At 32.7% G+C, this 12,566-nt stretch overlaps 1 pseudogene; it reads left to right on the top strand.

The window, feature by feature from the left end:
- The first annotated feature begins 4,651 nt into the window (after nt 1-4,651).
- Nucleotides 4,652-9,476, top strand: LOC132181886 (ankyrin repeat-containing protein NPR4-like; annotated as a pseudogene).
- The last annotated feature ends 3,090 nt before the right edge of the window (nt 9,477-12,566 follow it).

Raw genomic sequence — 12,566 nt, 5'->3', positions numbered from 1 at the left:
CCCCTTTTTAGAATGAGGGTGCTTCCTAGGTAAGCGCCCCCTTTTTTAGGCAAGCGCCCCCATTTAAAAAGGGGTCGCTTCCTAGGCAAGCGACCCCTTTTAAAAAATGGGATGCTTGCCTAGGAAGCGCCCTTATTTTAAAAAGGGAGCACTTGCCTAGGAAGCACCCTGATTCTAAAAATGGGGCGCTTGATTAGGAAGCGCCCCCTTTTTTAAATGGCGGCGCTTGCTTAGGAAGTGCCTCCATTTAAAAACGGGGGCGCTTGCCTAGGAAGTGGCCCCATTTAAAAAAGGGGGCGCTTGCCTAGGAAGCACCCCCATTTAAAAAAGGGGGCGTTTTTCACAACTAAGCGCCCCCTTTTAAAACGGGGGGCGCTTTGTTCCAAACGTCCCCTTTTCGAGGTGTTTTTTCATAAAAAAACGTCTCAATCTTAAATTCTAGTCGCCATAAAAACCGACATGTCCCAAGTGCCCCTAATCAAGCGTTGCGAAATCAATAGGGACGTTTTTTTAGCCAAAAATGCCCCAAATAACCATGTCACTAAACCTTGTTTTTTTTGTGGTGTCCAGTTCTTCAAAGAAAAAATCTTTTATGAAGAAAAAAGAAAAGAATGATATTTTAAAAGCACTTCTGGAATCTCTCAATGATAATTCTGATGAAGATGAAGAATAAAATTCTGATGTTTTGAAGCTACTTTTAACCCCATGAGAGAATGGTACGAAATTTCCGGTTTCCCTGGCGATAGCCCCGATAACTATTACCCAGGAATTTAAGATTTATAATCATTTGTCCTCTATAGTGGCACCATTCATTTGCCCTTCACAGTGGCACCGTTCATTTGCCATTCACAATGGCACCGCTCATTTGCCCTTCATAGTGGCACCGCTCACTTGCCCTTCTCAATAGCACCGTTCATTTGCCCTTCACAGTGGCACCGCTCACTTGCCATTTACAATGGCACCACTCAACTTGTCTTTTACAAAGGCACCGCTACATTTACCCACCAACGTACCATTTCTATTCCCGAAGACATTTGTCTATTATCATAGCACAGTTTCTGCTACAGTGCCTGCTGACATTACAATTTTGCCATAGTTCCTGCCAACACTACAGTTCTCTATAGTTTCTACCGACATTACAGTTCTTTACTTTTACTGTTAACTTTCCCAATGTAATTTTTATGTACCCATTGGATTTTGTCTATAAAAAGACGAATCCCCCTCATTGTAAGGTAGAAGCTTTCAGCCTAAAACACTGAAGTCATTTTGTAGCTATCCTGCCTACTATTTGTAATCCCTTTTGCTCTTGTGTACTTTCACTACTTCTAAACTACGTTTGAATCTGAAAGTACTCTTGTTAATCAAATATTTTTGATATCTTTTCATCATCAATCTGTTCCATATCTCTTTTATACGCTCCAATTTCACGCTTACTTTGGAAATTCTTGTATCATGTTTATTTTAGTTGCAATTACAACTTACATGGATAGTTCTGCTGCTTTATTTTCATTTATTTTCAATTAATTATTTTCATTCATTAATTAACCATCATCTCCCCTCCATTGGTATCAGAGCCATAAGAGTCGAGGATCTGTGTTTCCATTGGCTTAAATTTTATACTTTATCTTTAATATATGGTAAAGAAACAATGTGTTTTTTCCTATGCCAAAAGGCAATAGGAAGTTCAGACCAAACTAGATCGATGATCAGAATATTGAAGGCTGTAATCTTAGATTGTAGTAATTTATCAGAAAGTTGCTCAGTAATTCTTTTGTATCTAACTTCTTGTTTCAAAAAGTTTAAATGCTTAGTTTGAGATAATCTTCAAGTGGCTAACATCAATTTCAAATTTAGAAGCAAAATAGGATTTTACTTCAACCCCCACTTAATGGTTGAAACACCAGTTTCATCAACAACGAAAGGATAAAGCATGGCAATAAAGGGAAGACCAAGAATAACTTTTTCAGACATATTTTTAACAAGGACAGCAGACGAATCAAAACAAACATTGTTTTGGCAAACATGGACACTATTTAATTCATATTTGATTTGTAAACGGCTTCCACTGGCAGAATTTAATTTTTTAGTGGATTTTTCAAAATATTTACTAGATACTAATCCTTCTTTTATATATATATATATATACTTTATGAGCTATGAGTTATTAAAATTTTGTTTCTCTTATTCTAATTAAAACAATATTGACATTTTTTTAGGTGTTTTTATCTATATATATACTTTGAGATTATATATATACCTGAGTTTGGCAATAATCAACAAGTTTCAAACTTCAGTAGATTATTGCCAATCTCAAGTATGTTATTTGTTATTGTTTGTTCTTTTTATTCATACATTTTTTTTGTTGATTTGTTAAATTAATAGCTATTGGAATATACTAATAATTTTATTATAATATCATTAGAATATGTGTCATTAGCCATAAATTGTTTAGTGTGATAAGTATTAAAACTAATAGATAAATAAATTTTTCAGGTTTCCAAAAAATCTTAGATTGCATCATGAACAAGTCAAAACGCATTTTTTTAAGAAAAAGGATGTTGCTTCAAATTCTAAAATGTCTTCCTCGACATCGAATCCCCAAACTTTAACTCTTGAGCACCTTTCTAAGATGCCAAAAATTGAATCTCAAGTATTTAAGTCGATTGACATTTCTATTCTACTACATGATCCAGGGTTACGTCTTCAAGTTAATCCTAAATTTGAAGAGTAGTAATAAGTTTGGATGGACAAAAAAAAGGGGGGGAAAAGTCCACAAACTACCACACAATTGACAATGTCACCCACAAACTACCACACAATTGTGACAATGTCCCCCTAAATTGAATTTTTTTTTTCTAACTTTTTTAAATAAAAATTTCTGTTTTAAAAAAAATTAACAATTTTTCGTTTAAGAAAATAAAAATTTTTGTTTTCTAAAACAAAACTAAAAAAAAAAAAATGTTTCTTTCAAATAAAAATTTCAATTTTTTTTTAAAAAATATTCGTTTTAAAAAAATTATTTTTTTTAAATTAATAGTTTTCATTATATATATATATAAATCATTCTTTTTAATCATTTAAATTTATTATTATTATTATTATTATTTGAATTTATAGGAGTATTTTTATCTTATTGAAAAATATATAGGGTCATTTTTATCTTTTTGTTAACCTTAGGGGAGACATTGACAATATTTTGGTAGTTTGGGGGAATATTGTCACAATTAAAAGTTGAGAGGGGGACATTGTCAATTCTGCGGTAGTTTGAGGAGGGATGTGGACTTTACCAAAAAAAAAAAAAAACAACTAAGAATTAAAGATTAAAAAAAAAAAAAAAATTATTTTATTATTTTAATGTCGCCCCTCCTATACTCAATTCCTAGATCTGTCGTTGCCTGCAGGCCCTTGCCACCCATGGGGTGGTTCTTTCGAACCACCTTTGTTTTTTTTAAAAAAAAAAAATTAATTTTAAATTTATTTATTTATTTATTTTCAAAATTTTAGGGGTATTTTTGTCTTATTTAAAATTTTATAGGGGTAATTTCATCATTTTTTTAGCATTGGAGGCACATTGTCATTGTTTTGATAGTTTATGGGGTAAATTGTTGCAATTAATAGTTTGGGAGGAAGATTATCACTTGAGTGGTAGTTTGAGGGGGTTAAAGAGGATTTTACCCTCTTTTTTAATAAAAGTTATTCATTTAAAAAAAAAAAAAAAAAAACTAGCTAATTTCTTAACTGATTATCTACGCAAAGCTGCCTAAAAGTGAGCTAAAAAAACAAGCATACACAAACTTGGCAAATGTTTTTAATTGATTATTTAGGCAAAGCTGCCTTGAAGTAAACTCGAAGAAAGCATATGCAAACGTAGCATCCAAGAATCATAAAGAGTCTACAGGATTCAAAAAATAAGAAGCAGCATAGTAAAAAGTGTAAACGTTACAATGACAAAAGTGTTAATATTAATGGATGTCGGATGCCATTGTTTTTCTTTTCTTTTCTATAAAAAAGAATAAAGATTGTAAAGGGGCTGGTGGGTTTTGTATATATATATTTGTTAGTTGTTCTCAGGGATTGCCATTGTCGTGGTTGGAGCGCATTAGGTGAATGGCGGTTGCAGTTTGTAATTAACGGTAATTAGATTTTTTTTTTTTTTTATTAAATTAATTAAGCTTTTGAGATATCTAATATTGATTTAATATGTTCTAGCGGTTTCAAGTTTAAATCATAATATTAAAGCTCATTCTATTTAACAATATGTACTACATTTGCTTCTCTCTCTCAATACAATTTGTGCATAATAGAAACAAAAATCTTCATTTAGCCCCATATATATCAAAATAAAAATTTACAGCAAATCAAATTTCAACGCTTTTTGAAAGCAACAAAACGTCACAACATATATATTATTTTTCTTAGAAAATAATATCCACGTAGGATGAAGAGATCGAACACCGAGAGAAACTGTACCATTTATCTATAGATAATATCATACTGATTAAGTAAGAGTTATTTTATAGGAAAAAACTTTACAAAACCCCTGAATTTTCACTGATTTTGATACTACCTTTTAAAGTTGAAAAGTTCTCAATTAAGAGTGTCAAACTTTCAATTTACTTTGTTTCGCAAAAAAAGATATCATTCAACGAGGATGGTTTCGTTCTTGGACGCTTGGAGCTTCATCTACCAACGATTCCTCATCAAAGGGCTCTTAATTATCTACAACCAGATGTATCGAACTTGGAATACAATATGTTCACAAATCAGAGACAAGAATCAGATGCAGACAGATGTCGAGGAGGCAAGCTCAATGGTAGACGTTGAAAGTGAAAGTAATGAGAGTAAGTGCACTCCATCCCTTTCTCCTCTCGAATTAGGCTCCTCTCTAATTTATTTGAACTAGAAAGTAGAGAATATTCAATTAGTTATAATTGAGAAGACAAAAATACATTTTTACTATAACTAATTGGATACTTTTCAGTTCATTTGAGAGGATCCTGTTCCTTCTCTCTATCTCTAGCTCGTCATGATGAGATAGAAATATTCTGCATGGTGTTAATTATGTGAAAATTATCAGGGCAAGAAAGATTGAAATACCTTAAAATATATCTTCCCCTCTATCGAGCTGGCCTAAGACGTGATTGGCAAGCTACTAAAGCCATACTAGAGAAATATCCAGAAGCCGTGGGAGCTCCCATAACAATAGACAATCGAAGAATCCTTCACATTGCAGCTTCAGCACAAGACGTTAGTTTTGTCAAACAAGTGCTGAAATGGATGACTCCGGATGAGTTAGAATTGAAAGACACGGAAGGTAACACAGCATTTTGCTATGCTGCTGTATCAAGGACTCTGAAAATTGCAGAGGAGATGGTGAAAATCAACAATAAATTGCCATTGATCAGAGGTGACAAACAATGTCTACCACTTCTAATGGCATCTTCGATGGAAAATAGAGACATGGTGTTGTATCTATTCTCTGTGACTCCTTTTGAACAATTGACTGCTACTGAACGCATTGATCTCCTTAATGCTACCATTTCCACTAATTTATATGGTATGTATAATGTATGTCGTACTTCTCACTAATTTTTACTCATCATCAACAAATTGAATGTGTTGTTTTGATGATAAACAGATATAGCATTGAAAATTCTACAAAAGGATCCAACATTAGCAATTGCCAAGGACACCGATGGACGTATAGCATTGCAAGTGTTGGCAAAGAAACCCTTTGCAGCACTATCAGTATGGGAAAGATGCTTAAACTTCTGTTAGTTTGCCTCCAACCCCAACTTTTATATATTCCGTGGCCTCCATCCGTACATGAAATATTATGTCATACGATGCAATTAATTATTGTCTTTTATATGCATGTTTTTACAAATCTCAATTATATTTCATCATTTCAATATTATTCATCACTCATTTTTACAAAAGCAGAGCTCACATGATTCAAAAATGTATTTCATGTAAGTTGGAAGCATGCATGTTTGATACGTAAAATAATCATGTCATGAAGAAATGAAACAACAAGTATCCATTTGAGTTTTACTCACCTTAGTAGTGACTTTTCATCAAGTAAAACTTTGAATAAACTTCAACCTCAAAAGAATTGGTGAAATGGTCCATAACCAGTCTCTAATCTTAAGCTAAGAGGGTTCTAAATCCTAAATAGACATTCGGTCAAAGTATCAAACATTTGTTATTGATGTCGAACAATTGGCATCACTCGTAGAAACCCATCTAAGACCAAATCCTTAACCCAACCTTAATCTAGTAAGATCTGTTGTTGCAACACTATTCCTCAGCACAAATAAAGCATTCATAGACATCTAATTAAGTACATCCTTTTTCCTTAAATCCCCAACCCTTCATTAAATCTATCACAAATCCTCAGCATAACCCATAAGTCTACATTTTAAGGTTTTAAAGAGTAACTAATCATGCAAGCTACAAAATATCATAATGTAAACTACCCCATACTTTAAACAAAACTAGATCCTAGATATAAATTCTAGGAACTCATAACAATAACCCAAAACCTTAATCTACGAGATTAACTCCTAGACAGTAGTTAAAAAGTGGCTTAATTAAAAGACTAAAACATCACAAGACCAACATTTAAGTAAATAGGTTACATTCTTTCAAACATGAAACCCAAAAGAATTCCTTCCTCCAAAACTCACCCTCAGTCTCACTCTAGGGTTTACTGAAGCTAAGGGGTCCAACATAAGGCAAAGAGCAATAAGAGTGAATTTAAAGACTACATGCACACGCCATAGGGCTAAGGTGTTGAATTTTCATTGCATGCAAAGTCATTGACAATTCAGGCTTTCCCATCGAATGTTCGTAGTTAGTATTGTATCGATCGATCGATCTTTCTTCTTGATCATTCAGCCTTTCCTCTCGATCGTTTGGTACCCAACTTTGATTGTTCGTTTTCCAACTTCGATCATTCGCTATCCAACTTCAAATGTTCAGCAAACATAAAAAATCCTTAAAAGTCCAAAACTCCCCATCCTTTCCCTTGGATCCAACCCTAACGTCCTAGAATTTAGTTTAAGGCACTCTTAACCCTAATTAATACTTGGGGTATTACAAAAGTTGTTAAATAAGGTTTAGGTTTTTAAGGATGTTTTGACAACTTTTAATCTAGTTGCCCTATTTACTTCTTTAGAATTTAAAAGAAGATTTGTATTTGGGAAAGGGGGTATGTCAAATTCTCCATTTGGAAAATTCCTTAGGGGTGAGTCGATGACTGTCCATGCAAGGAAGGTAAAGTGGACTTTCAAGATTTTGGCGGTTCTAAATGGACCTGTTATTAAAAAAAATATATACATCTCACATGTTTAAATGGCACATGTCATTTTTATAGACTGTCCGTTGGAAGAACTTCCTCCAACATAGTTTGAAGGAAAACTCTGTCTGTTCTAAAAAATGCAAGCAAATTTTGTTTTTTTTTTTTTTTAATAAAACCTTTTCAAATTTTCAAATATTCTTTTTAAATTATTTAAAGAATCTCAAGCGAGATGTAGAGAATTGAGCTCCTCCCTAGGTACCACGCCAAACCTTCAATCCTTAAACCAAAAGTTATTTTTGAAATAAATTTGGAAAAAATGAATTTTGAGTCTAAGGGTTCTGAAGTTAATATAGACCCTAATAGAAGGGCATGCACACTCTATGCCCAAGAGATGATTGGGCTCACTTAAGGCCCAACCTAATTCTAAAATAGGGGGTTGTTAGATTATACAAAGTAAATATCATGATTATTTATACTTTTTAGTAAATATGTGTCAATCATTATTTATTTAATTATTGTTAAGATTTAATTGTTCGAGTTAACTAGATAAATTGATTTTTATTTATGACATTATAAAAATTAGGAATAAGTGCAAAATTAGTTCTTCAAGCCTAAATTTAGAAGAATATTTTCTTGCGTATCTTTAAATACTTAAAATGTTATGATTATAAAGATAAGAATAATACAATTAAAAATAATAAACATGAAGTTATATATGTTTGTGTAAGTCAAATCAAGTTTATATGAGCTTGAGTTTACACAAGTTTGATTCGACTCATATCATATAAACAACAATACTAGAACTTGTTGCATTCGATATGGACAAAACTTATCCAAAAGAGTTCACAACTAGCTAGCTAGCTAGAACACAAATTAACCACGTTAAAGCATTTCATTATCTCCATTTTCTTTTATTTAAATTTCAATATTATTTCCTTTTATGGATGTTGCAAGACAGTGAAACTATTATAGATATAGATTTAATAATTTTTTACCAAATGATCTTTGAATAGATTATTTTCCTCATCCTAGGGCACAAAGGGGTCTGGAACAAAGCGTTCATGCAAGCGTTAGCCCATCAATTAATTGAAGACCTTTGGAAAAATATTCAAATATTGCCAGATGAACAATTCTCAAGCCTGGTTGAGAAACATTCCTCTTTTCTTTTTGATGCTGCCGAATTAGGGAGTGTTGAATTTCTAACCATACTTTTACGCTCTCATCCTGATCTCATGTTCAAGTTTGATAAACAGAATCGAAGTTTATTTCACATTTCTGTCTTATATCGACAAGAGAGTGTATTCAAGCTAATATACGAGATCGGCGCTCTCAATGATTTCATTGTACTCTTTTGTGACAATAACAATAACAATTTGCTACATTTGGCTGGACAATTGGCTCCTTCAAATAGGCTAAATATCGTATCAGGGGCAGCTCTTCAAATGCAACGAGAATTGTTGTGGTTTAAGGTGTGCATTGATGTTATTCCAAATTCCTTAATTTCTTTTGGTTGCACTTTCTCTATATATAAAATTTACACCTTGGTTATTGTAGGAGATTGAAAAGATTATGCCCCCCTGCAATATTCTTGCATGCGAAAAATTCAAATGGCCAAACACCTGAGGATATATTTACAGAGACACATAGACATTTACAAAGGGATGGTGAAAATTGGATGAAGGAGACAGCAAACTACTGCATGCTTGTGGCAACATTAATTGCTACTGTGGTTTTTGCTGCAACCTTCACTGTTCCAGGTGGGAACCATCAAGAAGAACGCACTCCAATCTTATTGAAAAGTAACTGGTTTATGACATTCTTCATATCAGATGCAATTGCATTGTTATCTTCTTCGACTTCAATATTAATTTTCCTATCAATTCTTACATCTCGTTACAAGGAAGAGGATTTCCTCAAATCATTACCTGCAAGGTTAGTGTTTGGACTCACTGGACTCTTCATCTCCATAGTAGGAATGGTGGTCGCCTTCAGTGCAACTTTCTTCTTGGTCTATAAGTGCAAAACGACAAGTATTCCAATTGCCATAATTGTTTCGGCTGGTGTCCCAATTATTTCATTTGTTCTGCTACATTATGATCTTTGGTTCGATATAATCCGCTCAACATACTGGTCTAGATATCTTTTTCAGCCACGTAAACATAGTCTTTTCTAGAAAATGGAAGATGCCAACCCCAAAAATTGATCAGTCAAAAAGGGAAGCCAATCGAGGAATTTAGCTAAAATCGAGACTTTTCAATTTTTGTCAATCTAAACTTTAATTTAATCTTCATTGGAATTATTCTTGTTTGTTGAATTTTTATTTTTGTAAACTCAATCATGATTGGGTTTTGACTAAAGTCATTAAGTCAATGTACCATTTAAACGTAGTCATTTGTATATGGCAAAGTAGTTTGTAAAGTGTCTATAACAGGCCCGCAGAAAACAAGAAATACCATTTAAAATTGAATTATTCAATATACAAATAAAATTACTTCACTGGGTATGTAATGGAAACATTCGTTTGTAAATGTTGCAAATAAAGGTGTTGATAGACGACACTTGTGGAATAGTTTGTCTTTGGTTAAGGCTACCAATCAATCAGATCCTTGTTTCATAGTGGGAGGTTTTAATGTTGTTTTATGAGCCAAGGAGAAGTGGGGGGCAAGGGAATTTAAATGTGTATAAAGCTGAGTTCAAGGATTGCTTAAGAAAAATTGAAGTTGCAAATTTGAATTTCTTTTGAAATTTTTTTTGTACTTGGTGTAAAATTTAACTTAATTATTTCTTTTGTTTTGTTTAGTGTGGATTTAGTTTTCCTGTATGGATTTAGTTGTCGAGTGTTGAAACATGCTATGGTTCTTTGTAATGTGTTGTATCCTCTTGGTCTTTTTCTTCTGTAAGATTTGATTTAAGTGAAAAATAAAAAAATAAATAAGAATATTTGGTATAGAAAGGTGAAAAAAATTTGTTTTGTAGTATTATTTTTATTTGAATAAATGTAAAAAGTAATTGATGTGATATAAAAGCAACTCCAACAAAATAGTTAAAGGGTTCAATTTAGCTATTATGAGCATTTTTTCGTCTCCAGTGCATAGTTTTTTTGTTTTTTGTTTTCCTATTCAAAGTGGGGGGAGAGAAAGGGGAAATTATAAGAACACAAACAAAAAGAGCAGAGATATCCTAGTAACAGTCGAGAATTGGTCAAATACGTGACCCGGTCCATCAAGCGAACCAAAAAAAAAGGTTCTTATATATGGTGACATTCCGTACCAACACAACCATTAGTGGTCAGAAAATAAGAACAAGTCCGACCAACAATAGTCGGAAAAGAGAGGACAAACTCCGACAAAAATAGAAAACTAGGCCAGTTCAAGGATCTAGCAAAAAAAAAGAAACACAGAGAATAGAAAATCATATGAAAAAATAAAAAGACAACAAATACTATAAAGGGACAGCAGCACTAGCGGTGGACACTGCGGTGGAAGGCAGGCCAAACCCTGCAAGCATGCCGAGGGCTAAAGACGACGGAGAAAGCCACCCGCCAGCAGTGATTGCCGAGAGGCTACTGAGGAGAGACAGAAGAAGTCTCCGGTGCATAGTTACTTCTTGCTATTCATTTTATCATAATATTCAAATTTTTTAACATTTTCTCTCTCTCTCTCTCTCCCTTAATGGTTCTCTCTCTTCACTTCTCTTCCTCCCTCAACGGCTTGGTTCAGCACAGCTTTCCTCAATCCTTTGGAGACTAATTTATTGTTATTGTTTTGATGTCGTCCTTGTTGCCCTCATTGGATTTTAGACCAAGAGAGTATGACCCAAAAGGACATGGATTTCTCAACTACTTTGCTATTCCCTTATCAACATGACCCAAAAGGGCATGGCTGGTGATAAAAATCATACTGAGGAGTAGAGGAAGGGGGTCATATAATAGGAGCTAAGAATTTGGAAATGCTTCAAAATGATGAATGAAGACTAGAAAAAGAAAATAATAAAGAAAGATTAAAAAATAATATTTTAAAAATGTAGAGAATGAAATAAATAACTACAAAAAACCTGATGGTTTTTGACGTGACAAACAGTAACCAAATTTTGCCACGTCAGTAATTATTGACGTGCCACTCAACAAATTTTTTTTTTACGTGCTAAAAGTAGCACGTCAATATTTATTGACGTGTTATATTCAACACGTCAGGATTTCTTGACATGTCAATATTTGACATGTCAGTAAATTTAAATTCAATTTAATTTTTAAACATTTTATTTAAATAACTTAATATTTAAATATTTATTGACGTGGTAAAATTAAACACGTCAAAATTTCTTGACGTGTCAAAAAGCCATGTCAAGAAATATATATATCAAGTTTATTTATATTATATATATTTCATCTAATTTTTGTTTTTTATTAGGAAGGATTTCTATTTTCTGCTCTATTTCTTTTTTTTTCTTTTTTTTTTCACGCAAAAACACTATTTATTTGCAAATAAAACAAAGAAACATGAAATGAAATTGTCGTTGTATGTACTAGATTTACTTCTTCTTTCTTCCTCGTCTTCTTCTTCTTCTTCTTCTTCTTCTTTTATTGTCAATCAATCGGTCCATTTTACAAAGCTGTTTTGGCTTAATTAAAAATAAATAAACCATTAACTCTCTTTAGAGCTGCTTGCCTATGTTGCAGAAAAATAAATGAAAAAAAAAAAAAGAGAATAAAATCTTATAAACAAATGCCGTGTTTTTTAATTATCATACTCCATCATAGTCTCCCCAAATCAATAAATTTAAAGAGAGAATTTTGTTTCCAATAATGCCCCTAGTCAAAAGGCACGTTTATACATATAATGACAATAATAAAAAAACAAATTGTCCTAAACTTTCCCACCCTTATGGAGAATAAATTAAGAGAAATGCTATACATACTTCTAGTTATTCACTGTTTGACGTAACAATGAAAATTTTCATTTATTATTTTATCTAATAGTAATTTTCATTGTCATATCAGGAAGTGAGCAACACTTGAAATGGAACACTTGATAGTATATGTAGCACTCCTCATAAATCAATGTCACCACAGACCTATGGCTACAACATCTCAAGAAAAGTTCCTGGGCTTCTTCGAGAGAAAAAGTGGAATTCATCTTCAATGGGCGAATTATTCAAAGTTCAAATGTAGAAACTTTAGATGTAAAGCTATTTGTAGCTTGGTAAATTAATCGAAACAACAAATTTCTGTAGGGATCTTTTTCTCTTTTTTCCTTCAAATAAT

Source organism: Corylus avellana, chromosome ca5 (genome assembly GCF_901000735.1).
Source record: "Corylus avellana chromosome ca5, CavTom2PMs-1.0".
In the NCBI taxonomy this organism is placed as follows: domain Eukaryota; kingdom Viridiplantae; phylum Streptophyta; class Magnoliopsida; order Fagales; family Betulaceae; genus Corylus; species Corylus avellana.
The sequence above is the reverse complement of the archived record's forward strand: the minus strand, read 5'-3'. Positions and strand labels throughout refer to the sequence as shown.